This window comes from Adiantum capillus-veneris, chromosome 6 (assembly GCF_014529385.1).
Source record: "Adiantum capillus-veneris isolate H3 chromosome 6, ASM1452938v2, whole genome shotgun sequence".
Taxonomy (NCBI): domain Eukaryota; kingdom Viridiplantae; phylum Streptophyta; class Polypodiopsida; order Polypodiales; family Pteridaceae; genus Adiantum; species Adiantum capillus-veneris.
This window is the reverse complement of record NC_140936.1, coordinates 37,729,935-37,755,384: the sequence shown is the minus strand read 5'-3', so window position 1 is coordinate 37,755,384 and position 25,450 is coordinate 37,729,935. Positions and strand designations below refer to the sequence as shown.

Sequence of the window (25,450 nt, the reverse complement as noted above, 5' to 3'; positions counted from 1 at the left end):
CCCTTCTCCATATTGAAACGTTGCAAAACCTTGTCAATATACTCTGTCTGAGATAACCAAATCAACTTCTTTGATCTGTCTCTCTCAATGCGCATACCAAGTATATGACTTGCCTCACCCATGTCTTTCATGTCAAACGATTTTGTCATCTTTGACTTCAAAGCTGAAATTTCTTCCAAGTGCTTGCCAGCAATCAACATGTCATCCACATACAAAATAAGGATAAGCCAATTACCATCCTTAGCTTTCTTTGTATATAGACAGTGATCGAACTCACTACATTTGTAGCCTTGAGAAAGCATAAACTTGTGGAATTTATGGTACCATGCCCTCGGTGATTGTTTTAAGCCATAAAGACTCTTTAACAACTGGCATACCCAATCTTCCTTGCCTTTCTCAACAAACCCTTCTGGCTGTTGCATGTAAATTTCCACATCTAAATCACATCTTGACATCCATTTGGTGCAACACCAAATCTAATATGGCAACCAATGCAATAAAGCATCTCAATGTAGTCATCTTGACCACCGGAGAGAAGACTTAATCAAAGTCAATGCCTTGTTCTTGCTTAAAGACCTTGGCAACAAGCCTTGCTTTGTACTTTGGCTGACTATCATGAGCGGTGATCTTATACCTGTAAACCCATTTACAAGGTAGAGCCTTTTTGCCCTGTAGTAATTTAACTAGCTTCCATGTCTTGTTTTTATGCAGAGCTGTCATCTCTGACTGCATGGCCAATTGCCAATTCCCGGAGTCCTTCATTTGCACTGCTTCCTTGTAACATGAAGGCTCATTGCAATCAGTCAACATGACATAGTTCATAGATGGAACAAACCTATCAGGAGGTCGCGTGATACGTCCAGATCTACGCACAATAGGTGGCTCAGGCTCAGCCACAACCTGTGGTTCCACTCTATCCTGTCCTTGCTCCTCTTGAGCCCTGACATTTTGTCTTGCACGCGCAGGTCCATCTTCTTGGAAGAAAACTCTTCTAATCTCCTCAACCCTCTCTGGTTTAGAATGATATTTGGATTCATTAAAGTGAACATCATTGCTGCGGACAACCTTTCTGGATTCGGGATCCCAAAGTTTGTACCCCATCTCACCAGAATTACCATAGCCTAGAAAGATGCACTTTCTACTCTTTGGCTCAAGTTTGTTTCTAAATTCCTTTGGAACGTGAGTATATGGCTCACAGCCAAAGACTCTGAGATGCTTGTATGAGAGCATTTTGCCTGACCATACCATCTCTGGCACTGAATCCTTATGCAAAACCTTGCTAGGAGATCTATTTACAAGATGAACAGCTGTTGATACAGCTTCAGCCCAAAACCCATTTGGCAGCTGTGCATTAGACAACATACTTCTGACCTTCTCTTGTATGGTCCTATTCATCCTCTCAGCAACACCATTTTGAGGAGGATTGTAAGGAGCAGTAAGTTCACGTTTTATACCTTTTGACTCACAAAAGTCCTGAAAGGCCTTCGAAACATACTCTCCACCATTGTCAGTGCGTAAGCATTTAAGCTTCTTGCCACTCTGATTCTCCACAAGTGTCACAGACGTTTTGAAAACACTAAACGCTTCATCCTTGTGCTTGAGAAAGTAAACCCATACTTTCCTCGAGTAATCATCTATAAATGTCATAAAGTAAGAAGCTCCCCCTAGAGATAGGTTAGGCATAGGTCCACACAAATCACTATGAACAAGTGCCAACTGTGTATCTCTTCTACTACTTCTATGCTTATGTGGCTGCTGTGTTTTCTTACCATACAGACAATGTTCACAGAATTCAAAATCATTAAATGAAAAGCCAGGCAAATAACCAGAACAAGACAAGATTTCCATTCCCTTCTTGGACATATGTCCTAACCGGCTATGCCACAAAGAAAAAATCGGCTGCTCGGTTACATTGATTACATTTTTAGAGACATTTGATACATAAATCATGTAAAGTCCTCCAGACTTTACTCCTTGTGCTACCATCATAGAACCCTTGGATATCTTCCACATGTTCTGTCCAAAAGTGGTGACGTAGCCAGCATCATCAAGTAAACCTGTGCTGATCAAGCTCTTTGTAATTGCGGGAACATGTCTCACATTCTTCAGCGTGAAAGAAGAGCCATTCTGAAACTTCAATTGAACATCTCCAACACCTAAGATCTCACATGTCTGCCCATTGCCTAGCCGAACATGATCTTTAGTGGTCACATAAGAGGTAAACCACTCCTTGTTTTGAGACACATGAAGTGATGCCCCTAAGTCTATAATCCAGTCACTCAGTGCATTTCCATCAGATGTTGTAAGAAGAGCTGAGTCCATTGTATTCTTCAAGAAGTAGATGTCTCCTGACACTAGACTATCATCCTCTGCAACAGTGTTTGTCACATTTATTTCTTGAATCTTCACTGAGGACTTATTCTTCTCACCATGGTCTTCAGCTTTCTCTTTGCCTTTTTCTACTTTCCATTCTCTGCAGTCTCTTTTCATGTGACCCTTCTTGCCACAATGGTAGCATTCTATGTCACTCTTGCCTTTAGCACTGTGGGACTTGCTACGAGACTGATTCCACTTTCCACCTTTGTACTTTTCTTTGGTCCTTCCTCTGACAACTAAGGCTGTTCCTTTGCCTTTGTCCATTGTCTTTCTATTGGTTTCTTCAGTAAGCAGACTTCCTTCTACACCTGCTATGTTCAAACCATCTGGAGGTGCAGAACTACTCAAAGCTGTGCGAAAAGTGTCCCAACTTTCCGGCAATGTGATCAACAGGAACATAGCTCTGACAAGTTCATCAAACTTGACACCTTGAGCTGACAACTGACTGTAGATTGTGTTGAATTCATTCAGATGATTGGACATAGGTGTCCCTTCTTTCATCTTCAAGTCAACAAGCTTCTTAAGCCAGTATACGTGTGAAGCTGCACTCTGATTCTCATAAAGATCACTCAGCTTTAACCATGCTTGATAAGCCGACATCTCGTCTGCTACATTGAAGTAAACGCTTTCTGCCAAAGTCAGCATAATGGTAGAAAGTGCCAATTCATCCATTTCGCTCCATTCATCTTCGTCCATATCTTCTGGTTTTATCCCCTTGAGCTTTATAGGTTTTATCTGCTTCTTGTACCAACACGTGCCAAATCTGATTCTTCCATAATGGGAAATTGGTTCCATCCAGCTTCTTGATATTGTAAAGAGCAGTGTCCTGTGATCCAGCCATAGCTACGCTTCACAGTAGTTTACTTTCCAGGGAAAAATTCGGTAGAGTTTCCCCTGTAAACTGACCTCTGAACCAATATCAACCTGTCAAATGAACCAAGAAAGCTTCATATTCTGCATAAATTTCGGGAGAGTCTCCTTTGTAAAATGGCTCTGGTGTACTAAAAACAGACCAAAAAACAGCTCAAAAAACACTGTCTCTCTGACACTGTAAGCTGCGGGTAAACCTGTCCTGCACCTGTATTGTCTCTCACTGTCCTGTCACTGTCCTGTAAGCATAGACTATGACAATGACTCAACGGCAGTAAAGCAAAGATGCAATCCCAACTGTCTAACTCACAGTCAATACATCCTAGCTGCCTATCTAAGGGTGCTCGAGGGATCACTCCAAGACCTGTATCACCGAAAGGATCTCAACATTCGAGAATCCCCCAGCTCAATAAAACCTCACTCGACCCTCAACAAAGGCTGCAGTAAATCTGACAGTACATAGACTGTTAAGTATAGAGCCTGATTTACCCTTGTAATTTTCTGTGGTAAAAGCGCACATTTGTAAGGCCCCCATTATGAGGAGAAGCCATCGTGCGTGAAGGAAAATCACTCACCGGAAACCAAAATTTTCACGGACAAGAATCAGGGGCATATTCTTTTTCGCCGGAATATTATGGCCGGACGGCGACCGGAAAGTGGTCGGAAAACAACCGGTCGGTTGGCCAGTGGCCGGAAGTCAATGGCCGATGGCCGGTGGTCGGAAGTCAATGGCCGATGGCCGGTGGTCGGAAGTCAATGGCCGGTGGCCGGTGGCCGAATTCAAAAGCGGACTTGTCTTCTCAAGGGCGGCCACACATGGGCGGATTGGAGGGTCCGATTTGGACTTATTTGCACAAGGGAGGCTACACATGGCTGTCTCTCATAAGAGAGGGCAGCCCTTTTGGCCTATAAAAGGAGGCCATTTCTACACACATTTCAGAGTGTGAAGTTGATGCAACAAGGTGAGTGTGAGGTGGTGAGACTGAAGCAAGGCAGGAGCTCCATTAAGGGTATAATCCCTTTGTAAACTACTTCTTGTTTTGAAGTACTAAAGTCATTGAGTGGCTGCTTTCCCGTGGACGTAGCCCACATTGGGTGAACCACGTATATCGTGTGTACTCTCTCTCTCTCTCTCTCTCTCTACTCTATAATCTTGTGTATATAAATCTGTCTCTCTCCATTAAGTAATCTACTCAATTATCTATTTAGCTACGTCTTATTTCCTAACATAGACTTCCCACAAAGTCATACATCCACAAATTTCCCACTGTATGCTGTAACCGCTGTGGCGGTTGTTTGCTGCGTGACTCACAGCCAGCAAACCCTCAACAGACATACATCATCTCTGACAATACATCCCATGTGGAAGTACCTACAATGTCAGGATGAAATCTGGAATATCAAGCAGCAAACACAAGCTACCTGATGAACTAGTGGATGTCGCCTACAGTCTGTGTGTAGATGCGCCCGTGTCGTATGTGACACGCCTCCAAGAACTATGAGCCGTCCTTCAATTTGTAGACAGCCACAAATCAACACTCTGGGAGTGTCGATATCCTTAGAACCTGTAATTGTAGGCCGAAAACCCCAAATTTGCAGAGTCGGATCTGCACCCGCTAAGACCACGTAGTCAAAAATGGCCTGCGCAGAACTTTGTCGAAGCCGAACGGTGACCGAGATGACCTCAGAATGAATTTCACTCCAATCTGAGCTGGTGACTCTAGCCTCCTGCAGTTCTGCCCCGAGCCTCGATCTGAGCTCTAATACCAGTTGAAGGAGTACGAGCGGAAGTGCGACACGAGAGAGAGTGCGAGAAGAAGAACACGACGATATGGTGAACTCGCTCTACTGTAATGTGTAGAGCAAAGTGAGTTCTTATTAGGTTTTAACAAAAGAATATGTGTACATACCTGGCGGCCCGCCCACTTACCTGGGCGACCACATTGGGCTTTATACCCCAACAGGGGAAAGGGTGCTAGAGTTCCTAAAGAAGGATTGTTTCCTAGCAGGGCTTTACCCCCTCCTTCAACAAAAGGTAAAAGGTAAATTCCCAGATACCTTTGAGAAAGCTATGAATTATGCAAGAGAGAAGGATAGGAAATTAAAGTTCCAAGCTTAGCTACAAGGAGGAATGGAGCCTCCACTGCTAGCTCAACCTATGGCAAGGGTAGTAGTAGGGACAGGAGCAACATACCAAGAATCCTCTCAACAAGAGCTCCTTCAACAAATCACCAATCAGCTAGAGAGCCTGTCCATCAATTTGGTTCAAGGTATAAGGCTCCCCAACCAGGAAATGAATGAAATAGACAAGAGGGTCAAAGGCAAACCCGTGAGTACATTTGCTATAGTTGTGGAGAGGTAGGTCACGGCATGTATTATTGCCCTCATCCACGACGCTATTAAGGAAATGGTAATCAAAGACGAACTCCCGCCAACAAGTCACCCCTCCTTGAGCAAGGCCACCAAATGGACAAAATGCACATGTGGCTCCACCAATTCAAATATTGAGACCCCCTCCTCCACCACCACAAGCACCAGCAAAGATCCCTCCACTACCATCAGGTGGGGAGGATAGGGTTGTCTCTATCATAGGAGAGTAAGCTGTTGCCATGCCAATAAAGAGAGTAAGGAGACAAAGAACTGATGGAATGGAAGATTCAGAGCCGGATAAAGGGAATGAGGGTTCCTCCCAAGTGATAGGAGACAAGAAAAGGAAGAGTAGGTCAAGGAGGCACATAGGAGTAGAAGACTTTCCACTTGGGGTGGGATCCATACCCTATGACCTCATAGCAGATGTGAGTAAGCAAGGACCAAAGATCTCATGGAAGCAACTCCTCCACCTTTCCCCAAATATGCGTAGAACGTGGTCTAAGATGGTTAACACTAGGAGGGCTAAGGCAAAGTCAATTGGGTCCATTAGTGCAAGAGGCATGAAGGATATTGTGTCAGTCATTGATGCAGAGATTAAGAGACAGCGAGTCTCCAATGTGTATGTGGATGGTGGAGCCAAGATTTGTGTTATGACAGAGAAATCGATGCACATGTTGGGTTTGGAAGTAAACGAACAGGCTTTCTTACAAGCTAAGATGGCAAATAATGTAAGGGTGGCTTGTGTGGGAAAGGTTAATGGAGTGAAGGTTTCAGCTTTTGGTGTGGCAGTCTCAATTGATGCTTATGTGATCCCAACTAAGGGGGAGGGCTACCCATTAATTCTTGGAAGACCTTGGTTTATGGCTATGAAGGCCAGGCAGGATTGGGAGACAAGTTCCCTTGAGTTGTGCCCAAGTCATAAGGCCGGTGGCAAGCAACAAAAAATTGTGTATGACATGAAGCAGGGTAGACAACAAGACCCGGATATGGAGACTTCGGTGGATGAATGGAGCACAAGAAACTACTCTTCGTGTGAGGGTGAGTCATTTGAGGAGGATGCTAGTTCTTTGGAGGTAATGGGTATAGTACTACGAGACCCAGAAGGAGAGGGTATTCAAGACTCCCTACACAAGGACAAAGTCACGGGACTAGAAGAGATGTTAGCTAAAGACCTACCAGAAGAAGAAAAAGGACAAAGTCACGGGACTAGAAGAGATGTTAGCTAAAGACCTACCAGAAGAAGAAAAAGGACCCTATTTGTAGGTACTGAAGAAGCATGCTAGTCTCTTCATAACTGATTACCAGAGTGACAAAGTCACGGGACTAGAAGAGATGTTAGCTAAAGACCTACCATAAGAAGAAAAAGGACCCTATTTGTAGGTACTGAAGAAGCATGCTAGTCTCTTCATAACTGATTATGAACACATTAAGGGAGTAACAGTGACTCAACACCATATCCAATTGAAAGAAGGTGCCAAGCTAGTGATGCAAAGACTTAGGAGATTAGGTCTAGTGCAGCAAGATGCACTCTTAAAGGAAGTGAAAAGATTACTCAATGGAGGATTTATCTAATTAGTGGAAGATTCCGAGTGGGTGTCCTTGGTTGTGGTAACACCAAAGAAAAATGGGAAGTGGAGGGTGTGTGTTGATTACAAGCCTCTAAATGCAACCACAAAAAGGGACCATTTTTCTCTGCCTTTCCAAGATGAGATACTAAATGAAGGGGCTGGTCATGAAAGGTACACAGTGTGTGACTGGTACTCTGGCTACTTCCATATCAGAATTGCAGATAAAGATCAAAGGAAGACTACCTTCATAACGCCCTGAGGTGTTTTGCTTACAGAGTTATGCCTTTTGGCTTAACTAATGCCCCAGCTACTTTCCAAAGGTTTATGAACTTGGTGTTTCAACCCTACTTTAGTAAATCCATATGAGTCTTCATTGATGATTTTTGCATTTACAACTCTAGGGAAGTGCATCTTTCCAAGGTTGATGAAGGCTTCACCCGTCTCGCCCAATTGGGTGGGCAGTTAAATAAAGACAAGTGCCATATAGGTGAGAGTAAGGTCACTCTACTAGGCCATGTTGTGTTTCAAGATGGTATTGAGGCTGACCCTGAAAAGGTATAGACATTGTTAGCCTTACCTACTCCTTCAAATGTGAAGCAGCTAGTCTCCTTCATTCAAAAGGTTTGCTACATGGGACGATTCATACATCTCCTTTCTTAGGCAATCTATCATTTGCAACATCTCACTAAACACACTACGTTGGCATGGAGTGAGGAGGGTGAAAGGTGCTTTCAAGAAGTTAAGACCATTTTGAGCTCATTGCCTGTCGTCCTGCAGCCCACATGGGGTGAATTATTCTATGTGAATCCTAGTGTAGGCCCAGAATCTCTAGGAGCTGTCTTGATGCAAAAAAACCCAAAGACATCTCTCATGAGACCAGTTTATTTCTCTAGTAGAGTGATGACAGGTGCTGCTGAAAAGGGTTTCAGCACAACTAAGCAATTGGTGTTAGCTCTTAAGTTTGCAATGGAAAAGTTTTGGGCTTACTTGCTTTCGAGACAATTTGTGGTGATCACAATTGAGGAAGTCTTTCCATATGCCCTACAACACATGGAACTATCTCAAAGAATAGCAAAGTTGGTGCAGCTTCAAGAGTTGGCCTACACACTACAGGTAGAGGATTCCACCCGTACTTGTTTGGCAGATGTCCTCACACAAAGGTGTTATGAGAAGATCAAGAAAGAGGCACCTAGTAAGGTACCACCTATCCCGGAGCCTGAACTTCTATTAGGGACACACAATCTATATTTTGATAGAGCTTACAAGAGAGCAAAAGACAAGGCATCAACAGATGTAGTGATACTAGGTCCAGAAAAGGAGATGATTTTTGCAAAAGCGTTTCACCTAGAACAGGTTCATTCTAACAATGAGGGAGCGTATCATGCCCTTGTTGTAGGTTTACAATGTTGTCTTTCTCAAGGCATCACAAAGCTAAACGTTTTTGGTGACTCCATGTTAATTGCTAAGCAAATGGTTGGCGTATGGGCCTGTAAAAATGACAAAATGTCTATTAAGATGAGGGAAGCAAAGGCTATGTTGAAGGGTTTTAAAGAAGTTCGAGTTCACTTTGTACCTCGAGATCAAAATCGAGAATTAGATGCCTTAACAGCTAAAGAACTACAAACTCTCTTGGTAGGTGCTATACTTGTGAAAAGTCCTTTATACTAGGGAAAGGAGAAGATGCATGATTTACTTTACTTTCTTGAGCATTGTGAAGCGCCCTCTAGTATGAGTAAAAGTGAACGCAGGTGGCTGGCAAAAAAGGCTACTAGATATAGTTTGGTAAGTGAGGACTTGTATTGTAAGGGGAAAGATGCTGTCATGAGGAGAGTTCCATCATCCCAAGAGATCAACCATATTTTGTTTATCTGTCATGAAGGTGTGTGTGGTGGCCACTTTGCACAAGAGATCACTAGCACGAAGATCTTACAAGAAGGGTTTATATGGCCTAGCCTCCATCGAGATGTACAACACTGCTGCCGCACATGCGAGGTTTGCCAAAAAGCCAGACCAAGGCGTCTTGCTCATGAAAATCATCACCCAATTAAAACCTACGGGCCTTTTGAAAAATGTGGAATAGATGCAATAGGGCCACTACCTTGCACTCAATCAGGTAAGGAGTACATCATTATGGGGGTGGAGTATCTGACCAGATGGGCAGAAGCTCGACCCACAAGACACATCACAGCCAAGGACATGAGTGATTTCATCTAGTTTGAGTGCATTTGTTGTCGTTTTGGCACACCTTTGGAGATTCTCTCCGATCAGGGACCTGGATTTCAAGTTGATTTATTCGGGCAATTGATGAGCAAGTTGAAAATCAAGCGCAGGCACTTGGATGGTAGAGTGTTGGCCACTTACCCTCATGGGGTGGGTTCAACCCTCCTTCATGCAAGGATTTAGAGGACATTCCTATGTGTGCAATCAACGAAGCTCAGTGCCATAGAGTTTTCGATCGAGTTTGCCTTGGTCGCCTGCCTTGGTTGAGCGTTGTGGAGGACGTAGGTGGGGCGGTTGCGGTTGCTGTCTGTGGTTTGTCTCCTCGCAGTGCCCACAAAACTCTGTGATGAATGTCTTCTTTTTGTTGCACTACAGAGGTGCCTGCAGATCGTGGGAGAGAAGATGTATGTTGCATGCACATGAAACCCGTTTTTCTTCTTTCCCAAGAATAGCTCGGATACCAGTGAAAGGACGCGAGTAATGCGTGTGTTAGTCTCCACCCAACTATGCTATCTTATAGCCTCCCCCTAGCATACACACTGTCCAACCGTGCCGGTGGCCTTGCCCGTAGGACCCCTCTCCTTACATGGAATTTTTTATAAGCTCATTTGAGCGTCCTTATCATTCATGACTCTCGACAACATTCCATTTCTTTGTTTTGGATGATTCCATAGGTACACATGTTTCAAAAAGTATCCATAGGATTTTATTTGTATTCTTTTGAAATCTTGATCATTCCACCCTTCTTGCCTTGTCGAAGTGCTGAAATAGGGTCCAATGAGCAACCAGTCACCTTGATATAAATCCTCTTTAAATGACTCAAGTGCATTTGGCAGTCAAACATGATCACCATTGGCATGATAGAAACTATAGAACCTTGTGCCTACATCATCGCCCTCGACAATCATTTTCATACCTTGATCTTGAAAGCTTACCCGGAACTGGATTATCTTTCCATGAAATATGTTTCATTTTTGGATTTAAGGACTTTATGTAGGAAATCCATCTTGACAAAGCAATGTTGGGAGTTGAGCAGCTTGTGATCATCCCAAGAAGGGGTAGACAATCAGTCTCTACTATTACACTTCAATCAGTCTCTACTATTACACTTGCTCCTATCAAATACTCTTTGTCTCATTTCAAAGCTGTGACTACTCCCCATAAGTCTATTTTTACTTGTGGATAGTTGATTGACAAGCACTTAGGGGTTTTGCTCCAATCTCACCACATATTGCTTGCCATTATCGTCATCTTGCTCAATTTCCCATTCAATTCCTGTGGGGTAGTATCTACTGTCACAATTACATATCTTCCACATTCATAGTCTACTTTCCTCAAAGTTGGAGGCATAAGAAAGTAACTTCTTTAATTTTCTCATGGCTTTCTTCGCATTGAAACTTTTAATTCTTTCTCAAAAGTTGATACAAAGGTTCTACCACATGCACATAATGCGGAATCCACATAACATAGAACACACATGCACCCAAAAACCTTTGAACCTTAGTTACATTAATACATGTCTCTTGAATTCTTTGAATCACATCAATCTTTGCTGGACAAGGCCTTCTACCATATGGCCCGCACATATGTCCCACAATAAGAGCTTCATTCACACCAAACACTGGCTTTTTCCCTGGCAGGTAAGGTTCACTTCTTCCAATATTGGCAAGATCTCATCACAATCATTGATATGATTTTCCGCATACTTGTGGCACCCCTTTGAGTCTAGAGCCACATTTATATCACTCACAACACATCCTTTAATTGGATAATTATTAAGAAACGGAATTGACGTAGTTGCGGTATGAAGTCACATAGGACTTTGCTCATTCCGTTCATCATATGTGCAACTGAATAAGTTCCCCCCTGAGGTAAGGTGCACGTCCTTACCAAACCCAAAGGTATTCTCATGGTAGTCAAGTCCCTGCTTTCCATAGCTAGTTGGAACTAAGCATACTCTGAGTACAAATCCCACATAGAATATATTGCCCTTCTTGCAAATGCCTATACAAACTCATCTACAACTGGCATTGTACTTGCATTTTTTATTTTCACCTTATTTATAGGTTTCATATTCTAAAGCATAAATAACCATTTTTATTTGGAACTATGAACCACTACATTTCTATTGAGCATACTTTCATGACCTCACTTCCCATACGCAAATTGCAATCCACTAAAGACTCTAATTCTTGCATAGTATCCACAAATGAGCACTCATTTAACACACCTGCAATGCATTCATTGGCTTATATCAAACCATTGGTCATCAAACCATTTTGTACATTATTTACATGCTGTCCTTCACCCCGCTTTAAGTATTCACTGTTTGTAAAAGTAATAGATTATAGTCTATTGATCCTACAAAACCTATAGAAAAAACTTCCTTTGCATATACATCATGCGAGAACTTTTGTGTTCTTGTACCGCTACAATCCTGCTCTACAATGGTACATGGCTGTAGCCCCTCATATCCATGTATCGCTTGAATTCTTTGTTTGTCTTTGGCAAGGGTTTCTCTCTAAGACTTTCAGTGTTCCTTTCAAGTTCCACAAAAATAGTAAGGTTATGTTTTGCATGCTTCTCATCCCTACTCCTTATCCTAGCATAAGATGGCCCGTTTTCCATCACCTTGGTTTCCATGCAAGTAGCAAGTATGTAGATAAGAGGGTATGTAGACATCTCCTCTACAAAAAAAAAAAATGGTCATCTTTCACATCCCCTATAGTCCCTTGATGAGTTGTTTGCTGCACGAATCATCCATCCATGATTTATATCAATTGTCCATTTTTCTTTTTTATAAAGACTCTTTGACATGAGGTTAATTTCTAACCCATGATCTATCAACACAATGTATGGCTCCTCTAAGTCTCTGAGTTTTACCAGGGTCTCTATAGTTTCTCTTGCCTAGTGACTCTTCAAGCAGTAGCTCTTGTAGGCAGTCTTGACCTCGTCTTCATCATCCGAAGCAAACATGTTTTACTCCTCCCCTAGACTTGTAGCATCCAACAACAATGTATTCACCTTGCTCACCATAGACATGTACACCCTGTGCATTTAAAGTCTCTCCTTCACCCTGTACATGGATAGATTTAGTAAGAGACTGTGGATTTCTGAGATCCATTGCTACCTCTACATCGGATTAAAGTTTGTAGGCCAAACCCTTTGCTTCGTATTTTGTTCCTTCCTTCTTCTTCTCTTTAGAGGCTTCCTGCATAGGCACCTCAAGGGTAGGCATTTTTTGTGGAGAACTTGATCTACGAGGCATTGTGTCCTTTCTACCTCCACTCATTGTGGCCTTTTTTGAAGGTCCTTCATCCCCATAATCACACCTTTGTTTCTCCTCAACAATGGCGTCATTGAATTGAAATTTGGCAATCTACTCATGCACTAACAAAAAATCTACATGGTCATTCTAACCTATTTCTAGACGAATGCAATCTCTAGCTCCATGCAAAACTTTTGTAGTCATATTTCCCTTCATTGCAAATTCTATTACACATGCCATAGCTCTCTAATCCCATTATATTCTTCTTCTCCAGCCTTGACTGATACTTTTGTTTTATAGTCTCCACCTTTAACCCATAGGCAGCCACCTCGAATATCAAGATGGCATGGCTAGTAGCCATGTCCTCAACTAGGCTCTTCATCCTGCCCTTTCCAAACTTTTCTCCCAAGACCGTACATGTTTAAGCTAAGTGAATCTTACCATTTTAAAGAAAACAAGATCCTTCATCAAGGAATCCTTGAAACTTTCACAATCCCTCCTTGCATGGTCAGTACTATCACACCATATGCATCTATTTACAAAGTTTTCTTTGTTTTGAGGTCTTTTCCCTGTTGATTTGGCTTTATGATTGTCCCTTTTCTTCTAGCCTTGTAGGATTTAACTTTAGCTTTTGCATTCCCTTGACAATATCATCTAGAACGTCTTTTCACTCTTTGGAACCACAATAAAATGCTTTATGGGACTCTCAGGAACAATTGGGGCTTGAGTAGGGGGTTAACTATCATCTTGTCTCTCCATTTTTGTGTCTTGGCTAGTAGTGAAATTACATCTTTGACCTAATTCTAGTTAGTCTTCAAGGCATTTTCCACATCCTTATCCTCAAGTAGAAACTCTAACTTCTCTTGAATCTCTTTACCTCTAGCTTGCAAAAAGAGCTCATATTCTCTAAGTCTAGGGTAGCCTTTTCAATCCTTGACAATTGATCATATCAGCATTCAAATTCCCTTAGCAATTTGATATGAAAAATCTGCTCTTTTGGCCGAGCTACCCACTCTAAAACAATCCTCTTTGTTACCTTTTTGGAGTCCTCCATGAAATTCTCTTCCTTCAAGACTAATTTTAATGATTCCCAAGTTCCCCCATCATCATTTCTAACTCCCCTTACATGATTTATGATCTCAGGAACCACAACTAGCTCAAAACTTTGTACAATCTATGCTTCAGGCACTCCATGTAGCTCCATCTCCCTAACATATCCACAAAGATACTTTGTTACATATTTACCATTAAAGTGGTCCAATTTATTCACCACTAATTGAAGCACTTTGGTTGATGAAAGCTCCCTCTTTTCAGTCGCTTACTGCATAAACACCACAAAGTCTTGAAACATTTGCATTGTGATAGGATCAAAACACACCCCCTGTTGCTCTTGTTGGTCCATACCTTTAATGATTTTATTTGAGACTTTCAATGAAGATTTTGAAACCTCACCCTAGCCTACCTTGCATCGGATTCACAAAAAATGAGTCAAGAAGTGTGCAGCGCGGCTAGTGTCGGGCCTCCAGCTCTGAGGATTTGTAGAAAAATCAAGAAAGGCATAGATAACTTGAAGCTAAAAACACACTTAAAACACACAAAAATACAGCCATGAAAGCTCCACTTTGAAAAAGAACCAAGATTAACTCAAAACTCTTGTGTGTGTGAAGATTAGGTGTAGCCTCGCTTCCACAAATGCAGTGCTCTTTCGACCTGTTAAAAACCCTAAATTTATGCTTTGATTCTATTGTGACCATTTCATGGAAGCTTTAGAACTTAATTGGAGAATCCCAAGTAGTTAATTGATGAGGGGAAACCCTAATTGGAGGCCTCACAACCTGGAACATGTAGTGGAAGCAGCACGGGACTACACTAGCACCATGGATTGTAATGGTTGTATCTCCTTGCTTATATGCCCAAATGAGCTTGTTATTGTATTTATTAGTTACTTCTCAACTTGATCAACGATGGAATCATCATTGATGTGGTATTTTGAGCCATTTCGTGCTATTTTCAGGCAATTTTGACCATTTTATGGCCAATTTTTGCCTTTCTCCCCAAAGAAATGCTTCTTTTGGTCTGTAAAATGCCCAAACAAGCTAGGAAAAACCCTATATTTTGTGGAGAACTTCATTTTAGCTCAAATTTAATTATGAACCGTAGTTTACCACCTGGTAAGCACTTCGGACACGTCTTTTATGCATGCGCATGAAACCTGCTATTTTTGGCCAAGATCGTCCGCATTGAACTTTCTAGACAAAATGAGCAGGCCAATTCAAAACACTTGTAGTTACATGTTTGATTGTGGATGAGTTTGCAGAGGCGTTTGCAGGGAGAGCAATCTACTCAATGGGAGATCTCCACTCAGAGTATGATCAATTTCACCTTGTAATTGAAAGCAAAGACTTGAAAACCATGAGGAAACCTTTAGATTTGGTAAGAATGTATACATTGTCATAGGGAGTAGTCAATTTTGTTTCACATTCGATGAATGGGATAAATAATTTCTTACGTGACTTTATTTGTCAAATCACAATGCCTTTTATTGATGATTTTCCTATCAAAGGTTGTGAACAAAGTGAGAAAGATGAAGCTTTGGATCTGAGGGGGTGCTACAGGCTTGTGGAAAATCACATAAATTATTTTGATCAATTTTTGTCTAGATTCAAGGAAGCAAATCTTACTTTGTCAGGGAAGAAGTCTATGTTTGGTGTCAATGAAGTGTTCGTTGTGGGACACATGTGCGGGCCATATGGTAGAAAACCTTCTCCAACAAAGGTAGATGACATTTAAAGAATGAAAGAAACATGAACTAGCATCACTGAGGCTAGAAGGGTTTTGGGAGCATGTGTCTTTTATGTTATTTGGAGTCCATATTATGCACATGTATTTGATTCTCTTTATCAACTTTGAGAAAGGCAAACTATGGGTGTAAATGAGTTGATCCAAGCAGCACCAACTTTGAGAAAGGAAGACTATGAGTGTAAATGGCCATTGATTGTGACATTAGATACCAATCCTACAGGAATTGGATGGGCAATAGGGAAAGATGATTATGAAGGACACATCTATGTGGCGATATTTTGATCAAAGCTAATAAGTGCTCGCAAAAGAAAATATCCATAGATAAAGAGAGAGTTATGGAGTATTGTTACAACCTTGAAAAATAGGAAAGAGTACCTAGTTCGTGCATGTGTAATTTTAGAAACAAATAGTCTACCACTTCTTGGGATGATTACAAGCTGCTCAATGCCGGACATTGCTATATTGTTGTGGATTGTCTACATTAAGTCTTTAAATCCCATGTTTAAGCACATTAAAAGTAAAGACAATATAGTAGCATATATGCTATCAAGGGTAAGGTATGAAGATGAGTCACAGATGATTGATGAGAGAGATGATATGGACATGAAGTTCTATTCTATCTCTTATGTCAAAGGTAACATGTCTAATCCACTTGAATTGTTCTTGAAAGAGCTTTATGAAGGTGATTGGATTCTTATTGGAAGCTACTTGAGTACTCTCACAAAGCAAGATGATTGGTATGAGAAAGAATTCAAGAGTATATGCAAGAAAGAATACAGATACTTTTTGAGGGATGGTTATTTGTGGAAGCATCCTAAACAAAAGCTTGTTACACCACAAAGGCTTATATGTAAAAAAGAGACTCAAATAAAGCTCATGGAAGATTTTTATGAGAGGTTATGGGATGGACATAGGGGTGTGTGGGCAATCTTCTCCAAGTTGAAAGAGAAATTTTGGTGGAAGGGTATGTATAAAGATGTATCTCAATTTTTAGAGTCATGTGTAGCCTGTCAAATGTATTCAAATGTTCAACATCGTGATGGGCTGCACCCTACATATCCACTAGCCATGCATTATAAATGGGTGGTGGATCTAGTCACAATGCCTTTAGGACTATGGCATATGAGCTACTTAGTTCTTGCACAAGAGGACCTACCTAACTCGGTTGAAGTGAGAGCATCAAGAGAAAAAACCACAAAAGTTGTTAAAAAAATTCTTCTTGATGAAGTGTTTCCGTTATGGTTGTGTGGGAAAGATCACTACAGACAGAGGTGATCTGGATTCCGAGGAAGCAAGGGAGCTCTTTTCTAGATTAGGAATCAAGATTTCCCATACTACAGCTTACAACAATGAAGGCAATGGAAATAGTGAAAGAGGGCATCCTCCTATCATCAAATATTTGACCAAGGCTTGTGCAAAGGAAGAGTTGGTGAATGGCCAAAATTGTTACCATATGCTTTATGGGCCAATCGTCCAACACATAGCTCAGTGAATGGCTATATGCTTGCGGAGCTGATGTATGGTCAAAAGGTCAGTCATGCCAATTGAAGATACAATGCCCACATGGAATGTACTACCTTGGCAAGGGGGGATTAGCATGGAAGATCTCCTTGCATTGAGTATATAAGGCAGGTAAAGAGAAGACCTGGAGACATTGAGGCTGCAAAAGAGCGACTGAAAAATGCAAGGTTGAAAAACAAGGACTACTTTGATAAGTGACATTATCTCAGGAGCAAAGCAATTGACAAAGGTGAGTGGGTTTTAGTGTATGATAGTAACCTTGATAACCACCACACAAGAATATGTAAGTTCTCAAAAATATGTTTTGGACTGTATGTTGTAAAGCATGTGCATGAAAATGCTACTTACAGCTTGTATGAACTAGATGGTACATAAGAAAAGGTTCCCATTGCAAGGAAAAGGATCAAAGCATTTAAGAGAAGAGAAGATAGTAATCCATAAGATGTTGAGGAAGAGGAAGAGAAAAACACAGGTAAAGATGAAATTGAAGATAAAGCATTTAAATCTATAATGAAGATGAAATCATGGAAGATCAAAAAGCAAGTTGAAGCTCCAAAAAATAAAATATGGCACATACCAGAGGATGTGTAGCTTTAGAGGAGGTGGATGTCGTGCGGTAGCATGCACATAGTGGGAACGAATGCTAGGAGATTTATTTTGTGACTTTTTAGATACACAAGTATAGTTTTCATAATGTACATATGCATATCTACGTATCATAATAATATTTCTATATCATCCTATTATTTATCTCAATGATAACATATTCTTACTTTATCATTAGAAAGTACTACAAAAAATAGCGTCAATAGCTCCGCCTCTTTAACTTGGGGAAAAAAGCATTGGTTCTTTCTTTCTACTATCTCATTATCATCTCACACTCTAGCTAGATCATATATCTAGGGTAATTTTCAATATATATATCTTCTATGTATTCTATATGTTTTTCTCATAATACATTTTTAATAGCTACTAGGAATCAATCAAATCCTAGCGAGAACCTAGCTTGCATGATTTTCAAAGATACACCAATTTTAATGAATTATTGCAAGGATGCTTACAAAAACTTGTTAAGGAGCAATGCCATGCTTTCATATTTCATGAGGTTTCCATTGGAATCAAATGAAAGTCTAAACTAAGGGGATTATAAGAAGACTTTTGCTGCCAGAAAGATACCCTATTTTGATGATTTTTTTACACATGGTTCCAACCTGAGTTGGAAAAAGTATATAAAATGGGGGTCATAAATTATGAGCTAATTTCCTGTCTCTATTTTTACTTTTGTACTTGGAGCCACGGCTGAGGAGATATGCTCAAAATGGTGGACTCGAGTCTGCTGCCCACATCATGCATGGACAACCCATTTCACCTATAAAAGGGGACCTCTTCTTCCTTGAAAACCATTCATTAGAGATTGATAGGGTTAATGTCTAATTGTAATTAGCCATAAACATAAGTCTAAGCCCACACTTGCTCCTTGAGGAATACTAATCGATCTTGTGAGAAATCCTTGTAAGATCAACTCTAATTCAAGGACATGGATTTGGTGCATCATTCAAGGCTGGAGTTCTTCCCTCTCCTTCTATCGCCATCAAATTTGTGAAAGAACTATCAAACAAGGTGTGTTTTGATTTGTGATCTTGTTGGTTTCTTGATATTTTTATTTTCATCTCTAGCCCAACCCTTACCTCTATCTCTATTGCTACATATATTCCCTAACCTAGCTATTATCCACTTCTAATTATACACCCACCCTTACCTCTATCTCTACATACACTTCTCTCTCTATCTCTATCTATGTGTCCATGTCTCTTGTGTCCTAATTACTGAAGGCATTCAAGCTGTAACACTCTCCCAAAGCTATGATCAACCTTCTTGGAGAGCTATGCTAATGAAAAAGGTGAGTATATATATCTTCATACTCTCACAAATTTCTCTAACTCTTAGAAGCTCATTCTTTCCACAAACTTTAGGTTCTCCTTGGTACAGGTACATCTCTCCCCGCTGCAATATCCTTATTGCCTTTGAGCAAGAATAGGGTTTGGGAGAGAAAATTCTCTTCTCTTCACTTCTCTCACATCTACAATTTTCACATACTATAAATATTCTAGATGAAAAATCCACATTATGTGAATTTCTATCGCTTTGACTCTGTGCGATCTATTATAATTAAAGTATGGATTAGCCATAAAATACACTTCCAAACATATAGTGTTTCTCATTGGTCTAGAAACGATCAGTAAAGTACTTCTTTCACCGGATTGTATCATACTACCCCTTCTAAACTATAACTTTTCTTTTGATATAAGTGTAGTTATTTTGCTATGAACTAAAAGGATTTGTACACACAATTAATCCTGATCACTAGACAAAACATATATATGATAGTAAGCACAAAACTACAATTCCAAAGAACAATTCGTAGCTTGTTTGGTCTGCAAAGGTTGAATGCCATTAACTCATCTATTAACCCTTTCATCCTACCCATGATAAGATATGACCAAAGACTTGACATTTTTATCTTTTTGCTGTTTTGATTTTCTCTTTTGTGTTGAACTTCTTCTTTTGTGTGTGTGAGTGCAAGAGAGAGAGAATGGGTCTTCTCTAGTTGCACTCCTTACCAAACTCTAGACTTCATGGCATATATGGCATAACTACTTCATATAGTTTTTGGAGCTACCTCACAAATTATCACAGCAAGAAGCCCAGTGCTTTCTTGGCAAGACCACAAACTTCTCGACAAGCGGGAAAGAGAGACGTATTAAAAATCACATGTGCTCCAAAAAATAAACAATTTATTAGTAGATTATGTGTTAGCTGGATATTGAGAGAAATAAGTAAATATATATTTAAAGAAAGTAAAATGAGTAGTACAATTTATTAAAATAACATGTGCTCTAACAATGAACAATTAGTAAATTATGTGTCAACTCAATTTTGAATACAAAAATTGAGAGAAATTACTTAACGTATATTTAAATCAAATACAATGAGTAGGAAAAGAGAAAAAAACTTTATTTTTAAATAGTATTGAAAATATAATTTTAAAAAATGCAATGAGTAAGAAAAGGAAGGGATGCTAAAAATAAAATAAAAAGATATTAAAGGGGGTAGAAAAATAGGAAAAAGACTAGGATACCATTGTGAATGTTGACCATTTGGGTTAATATACGCGATAATAAGTTGCAATCATTAAAAAGAAACAGAGCAAGATATGACGCGTTTTATGGGCATACCTTGCTTTTGAAGCATTACCGTCATCGCACCTGTTTGCTGCCTCCACCTGTCCGTTTCTCCCTCTCAAGCTCTACCTCCCTCCCCCTCCACTCTCAGTCTCTTTCACACACAGACACTTATACAAGCAAACACACACACTCATACACAACCAATCTTTGGTGGAGCGCTACATTGTCGGCTTTGGAGAGTAAAGGTTGGACTTAAGAAGAAGTCATGAGGTGCAAGAAGAATCGATCGTGGAAAACCTCTACATAAGAGAATGGCAAGAAGATACAACCGCAGACGTTGATGGAGCAAAATACGCCGTGCGCACACTCACAAACACAGACAACTCAACACCACACGAGGAATTTGATTAAATTCCAACCCACACACCACCACTCAAGAGCTCAATAAAAACACTACCCACAAGCTCAATTCAAACTCCAAACACCTGACCTAGAAGTCCTTGCCTGATGGTGACCAAAATATACAAGAAAAAAAATCAAAAACTCAAAAACTCCATCCAAAAAAGGCCTCTCACCAACCATTGCAAAGCCTTCACCAAGCTCCACTCTATTGGACTCTTTGGAGTAGCGCCAATCCTAATGGCACTAATACAGGGTCACATAGTCTTGCAGAAAGCCGCACCTTCTTCCCTCAATTCCTTGCACACACACGACGGACGGGACTGCACTAGACCACCTGTAGGAACCCTGCTTCCTTCCCCACACATAGAGGTGAAAGTTCCAAGACTTGGATTCCAAAACACTCCCTCAGCTGGAACACTCTTGTAATAGTGAGTGATTTGGAAAATTGAAGTCTTTTCACACCATGTTTTGTCATTTTGTGACCTTTTTTGACCCCTGGCAGACATTGTTTGCAAGAAAAACCCCAAATGGACTCCAAAACTCACCAAATTTTGTACAAGGCTTAATGAATATGGGAAAGCAATCCCTAAGAAAAATAATGGTAGCCAAAAGGAGGAGAATCAAGCAGAAGCTGGAGACCGAATTGTTCAAAGGGCTAACACCAAACAGTTCCAACAAAATATGCACGACATGATTACCATGATGCAAGAATTACGACTCACTATTCTTGGTGGTGGAGGTGGCCGTGGTAGAGGGATAGCTTAGGAATATGAGGCTCATCCAAATGCTAATGTGGGTCGTGGACAAGGTGGTTTTGAGCCGCAGAGGAGGTTCATTCCTACTTGTTCAAATTGTGGTGAGCTTGGTCACATCAGCATTTATTGTCCAAATCCAACAAGGATGGGAGGGGATATGTTTCCACTTCCTCAAGAGATTCCTAATAGAGCTAATGATTATTCATTGGATATACGGGGAGATCAAGGTACTGGACAAGAAAATCAAGCCTCAACCTCTGGTGGTCATGTGGGCATTATGCGGGTAGAAAAGAAAGACGCAGATGTGTTGCTAGTAGGCAAAAGAGATAGGGAAGGCTATGCAGCACCAGGGCCTAGCATAAAGAAAGGGAAGGAGAAGGAGGGCAAAGATGCAAAAGTCAAGAGAAAGAGAAAGCCTCGTAGACAATTTGAAGTGGCAGATTTTCCTTTGGGAGAAGGCCAAACAGCTTACAGTTTAAAGGAAGACCTGATTGTGAGGAAAGTAGATTGTACTTTTGGACAGTTGATGAATATGGTGCCCAAACTTAAAAGGCAATGGAAGTCATTAGTGAATCCAGAAAAAGAGCCGAAGCATGGACAAGTTCGAGTGTTGTCCGTGTGAGAGTTACCCGACATTTGTCCTGTGGTGAATGCTTGGCACAAAGGTGTGGGCATGGGAGAAGCCTACATGGACGGAGGTGCTCAAGTTTGTGTGATCACATAGTCATGTGTTGAGAGACTGGGTCTCATTACATGCGGAAGTTGTGGGTTCTGGATTTGACTAGAAAACCATGCCAGGGTGAAATGTTTGGGGATGATCAAGAATTTGGAAGTTGAAGTCTTTAGTGAAATTTATGGTGAACTTTCATGTTATGACAGCTCGTCTAAGATCCTTTCCTCTCATTTTGGGACGACCTTGGTTGAGAGTTGTTGGTGCCGTGCAAGATTGGGGCAAGGGCACAATCGGTGTGCATGGCAAGAAGGGTAAAAAGAGGGTGCTTGATATGACTACCAAACAACCTATGGCACTTGAAGATGTGAGTGAGAATGATGAGTCCGAAACTACCAGTGATGATAGTTCTGAAGACAAGTTAGTGAAGTGTTGCAATTATCAGGGAATATAAATGCTTCAAGCCATTTAGAGCAACTTGAAGAGTTGATGCAACCTAAACAGGAACTGCCAGTGAAGAAAGAGTTGATTCAAAATATCATGAGTATTGATTTGAGACAAGGAGAAAGCAGGGAGTACTTAGCAATGTTGGACAGGTTTCGAAATCTTTTCATTACCTCGTATCAATAAATAAGGGGTTTTGTTGGGGATCTTGTGAAGATTGAGCTAGTTGAAGGGGCAAATCCAATACGATAGAAATGAAGGAGAATGGTCAAGGAGAAGATGAATGCCTTAAAGGAAGGAGTGGAAAAGCTATTGGATGCAGGGTTCATTGTGCCAGTCGATAATGCTGAATGGGTGAACCCTATAGTGATCACTCCAAAAAAAGATGGGAATTGGAGAGTTTGTGTTGATTACAAACCACTAAATACGGTGACCAAGAAAGATCCTTACCCTTTGCCTTTTATTGATCAATTATTAGATGCAGTGGTTGGTTTTGAAAGATACAGTGTCTGTGATGGGTAAAACTTTCACCTTATCCTTGCTCCTAAAGACAAGAAAAAGACTACTTTTATCATGCCATGGGGTTGTTTTTGCTTTTGTTTCCTTCCTTTTGGGTTGAAAAATGGGCAAGGAGCCTTTGAAAGAAAAGTAGAATGGGTCCTTACCCCGTTTCTTGGGAATTTTGTCAAAGGATTCATAGATGATTTCTGTGTATACACTTCAAGGAAAGAGCATGTTCAAAATCTTGAAATGACTTTTTCCAGGTATGATGAATGCGGGGGTGAGCTCAATCCTAAAAATGTCATTTGGCACAGCCACAAGTGAAGCTTCTGGGGCATGTAATTTCAGAAAATGGGATTGAAGCAGATCCCGAGAAAGTGGAGGCTTTGTTGTTACTGTCACCTCCGAAAGATACCAAACAGTTGGCCACTTTCATACAAAAAGTTAAATATCTGTCTCACTTCATACCTTTGGCATCACAACTATTTTATCCATTGCAGCAAACAGTTAAGAATGATCTCTCAGAGTGGTCTCATGACTGTGATGATATTTTTGACAAAGTTAAAGAGGTTTTGAGTACGTTACCTATTGTGCAAGCTCCTGACTGCAAAAAGGAGTTTTATGTCAACCCATCAGTGGGAGATGATGCTATTGGAGCTATGTTATTGCAAAGGGGGAAGGAATCTCTTTATATGAATCCTATTCATTATGCTAGCAGAGTAAAGACTCCTCATGAAAGAGATTTTTCTGAAATTGAATTGGTGATGACCAATATGGTTTATGCTTGCACACGATTCAGACACTGTGTGAAATGTCTTAAAATTGCCAAATCACTCACGGTGCCATGATGGTCCAGGCTGAGGGAGGACTTTAGAAGAGAAATATCAACACTTTCACCCCTCTGTGTGTGGGAGGAAGCAGGGTTCCTACAGGTGGTCTAGTGCAGTCCCGTTGCATTCCCGTCCTGTTTTCGAGTGTATGGAGGAGTCAATGAGAGCTTTCTCTCTTCAATTTTGCACTTGGCAGAGTCTATGAAAGTTATGAGGTTTCCATGGATGTGTGTGTGCAAGGAATTGAGGGAAGAAGGTGTGGCTTTCTGCAAGACTATGTGACCCTGTATCGATGCCATTAGGGTTGGCGCTACTCCAAAGAGTCCAACAAAGTGAAGTTTGGTGAAGCTTTTGCAATGGTTTGAGAGTGGCCTTTTCTGGCTGGAGTTTTTGGTTTTTTTATGGTTTTTGTTGTATATTTTGGTCACCATCAAGCGTGATTTCAAGTGTTGATCACCTCGACTCACATTGTAGTGTCTGGAGGCAGGCAAGGGCTTGTAGGTCGAGGCGTTTGGAGTTTGAATTGAGCTTGTGGGTAGATTTTTCGGGGAGATTTTGAGTGGTAGTGAGTGAGGTGAGGAATTCAAGTAAATTCCTTGTGTTGTGTTGAGTTGTCTGGGTGTGTGAGTGTGCGCACGGCATCTTTTGCTCCATCATCCTTTGGCGATCCTGCTGGGGAGCGAAAATTTGCCGGTTGTGCACCCAGGTGAAGCAGTTTTGTTGTGAAGTTCAAGCTTCATTGAAGAAAAGTGGTGGTTTGGTTGAGGTGCAAGAGTTCAAATTTTTTGGAATTACTCACGCAAGGGAGAAGCAACTTCAAAGGGATGGCATATAGTCGGCCAGTGTTTACAGGGAAGGAGGATGTGAAGGATTGGATTGCGGACTTCGAGTGGCATACTCTTGGTATGCACATTGTGAATGACAAAGCCAAGCTTCATGTATTTCCTCTTGCATTCAAAGGAGAAGCTCGGGAGTGGTTTGAAGGTTTAGAGGAAGAAAAAAAGCAAACATGGGAGCAGGTGAAGCTAGCAATTTTTGAAAGGTTTGGAAAGAAACTAACCACAACAGAAGCGACAACAAAATTGAGAGGTTTGCAGCAAGATGTCGATGCTAACTTTAAAGAGTTTTTGCAACACTTCAAAGGACTTTGGGTTCAATTAGAGGCGGCATCCCAAGTACCTCCAGGGGATTTCTTTAAAGTGCGTCAGTTTATGGATTGTCTCCATCCAAGTGTAAGTGATAAGGTCGATCAAGAGGAGCCTGCTACATTTGAAAGAGATGTGGAAATTGCCAAGAGAAAGAAGATCAAGAGAAGGTGGGAGCAAGGCCTAAAACATACCGAGTCAGTTGTGGTGCAACCAATGGTGCCTGTGACAACGGATGATAGAGTGGAGCGAGTGGTTCAAGGTCCAGATCCTGTTACGGCCCGGGTTTTGCATGATCTTGCTTGTCAGTTGCAAGAATTAAGAATTAACATAATGAATAGGAACCAAAGAGAGGAGCGGCTAGCTGGGACAGGCAGGGAACGCAGGCTACAAGGTAGATGCTACAATTGTGATGAAGAGGGTCACTACGCCCTTGATTGTCTTGAACCAGCAAGAGAGAGAGGAGGGATATACCCCTTATATGGACGTGGTCGAGGAAGAATAGAAGAAAGTCATCAAGAGC

The 25,450-nt window shown here is 41.0% G+C and overlaps 1 pseudogene; it reads left to right on the top strand.

The window, feature by feature from the left end:
• The window catches only part of LOC147455362 (uncharacterized), a 29,714-nt pseudogene extending 8,367 nt beyond the window's left edge, over positions 1 to 21,347 (top strand).
• The last annotated feature ends 4,103 nt before the right edge of the window (positions 21,348 to 25,450 follow it).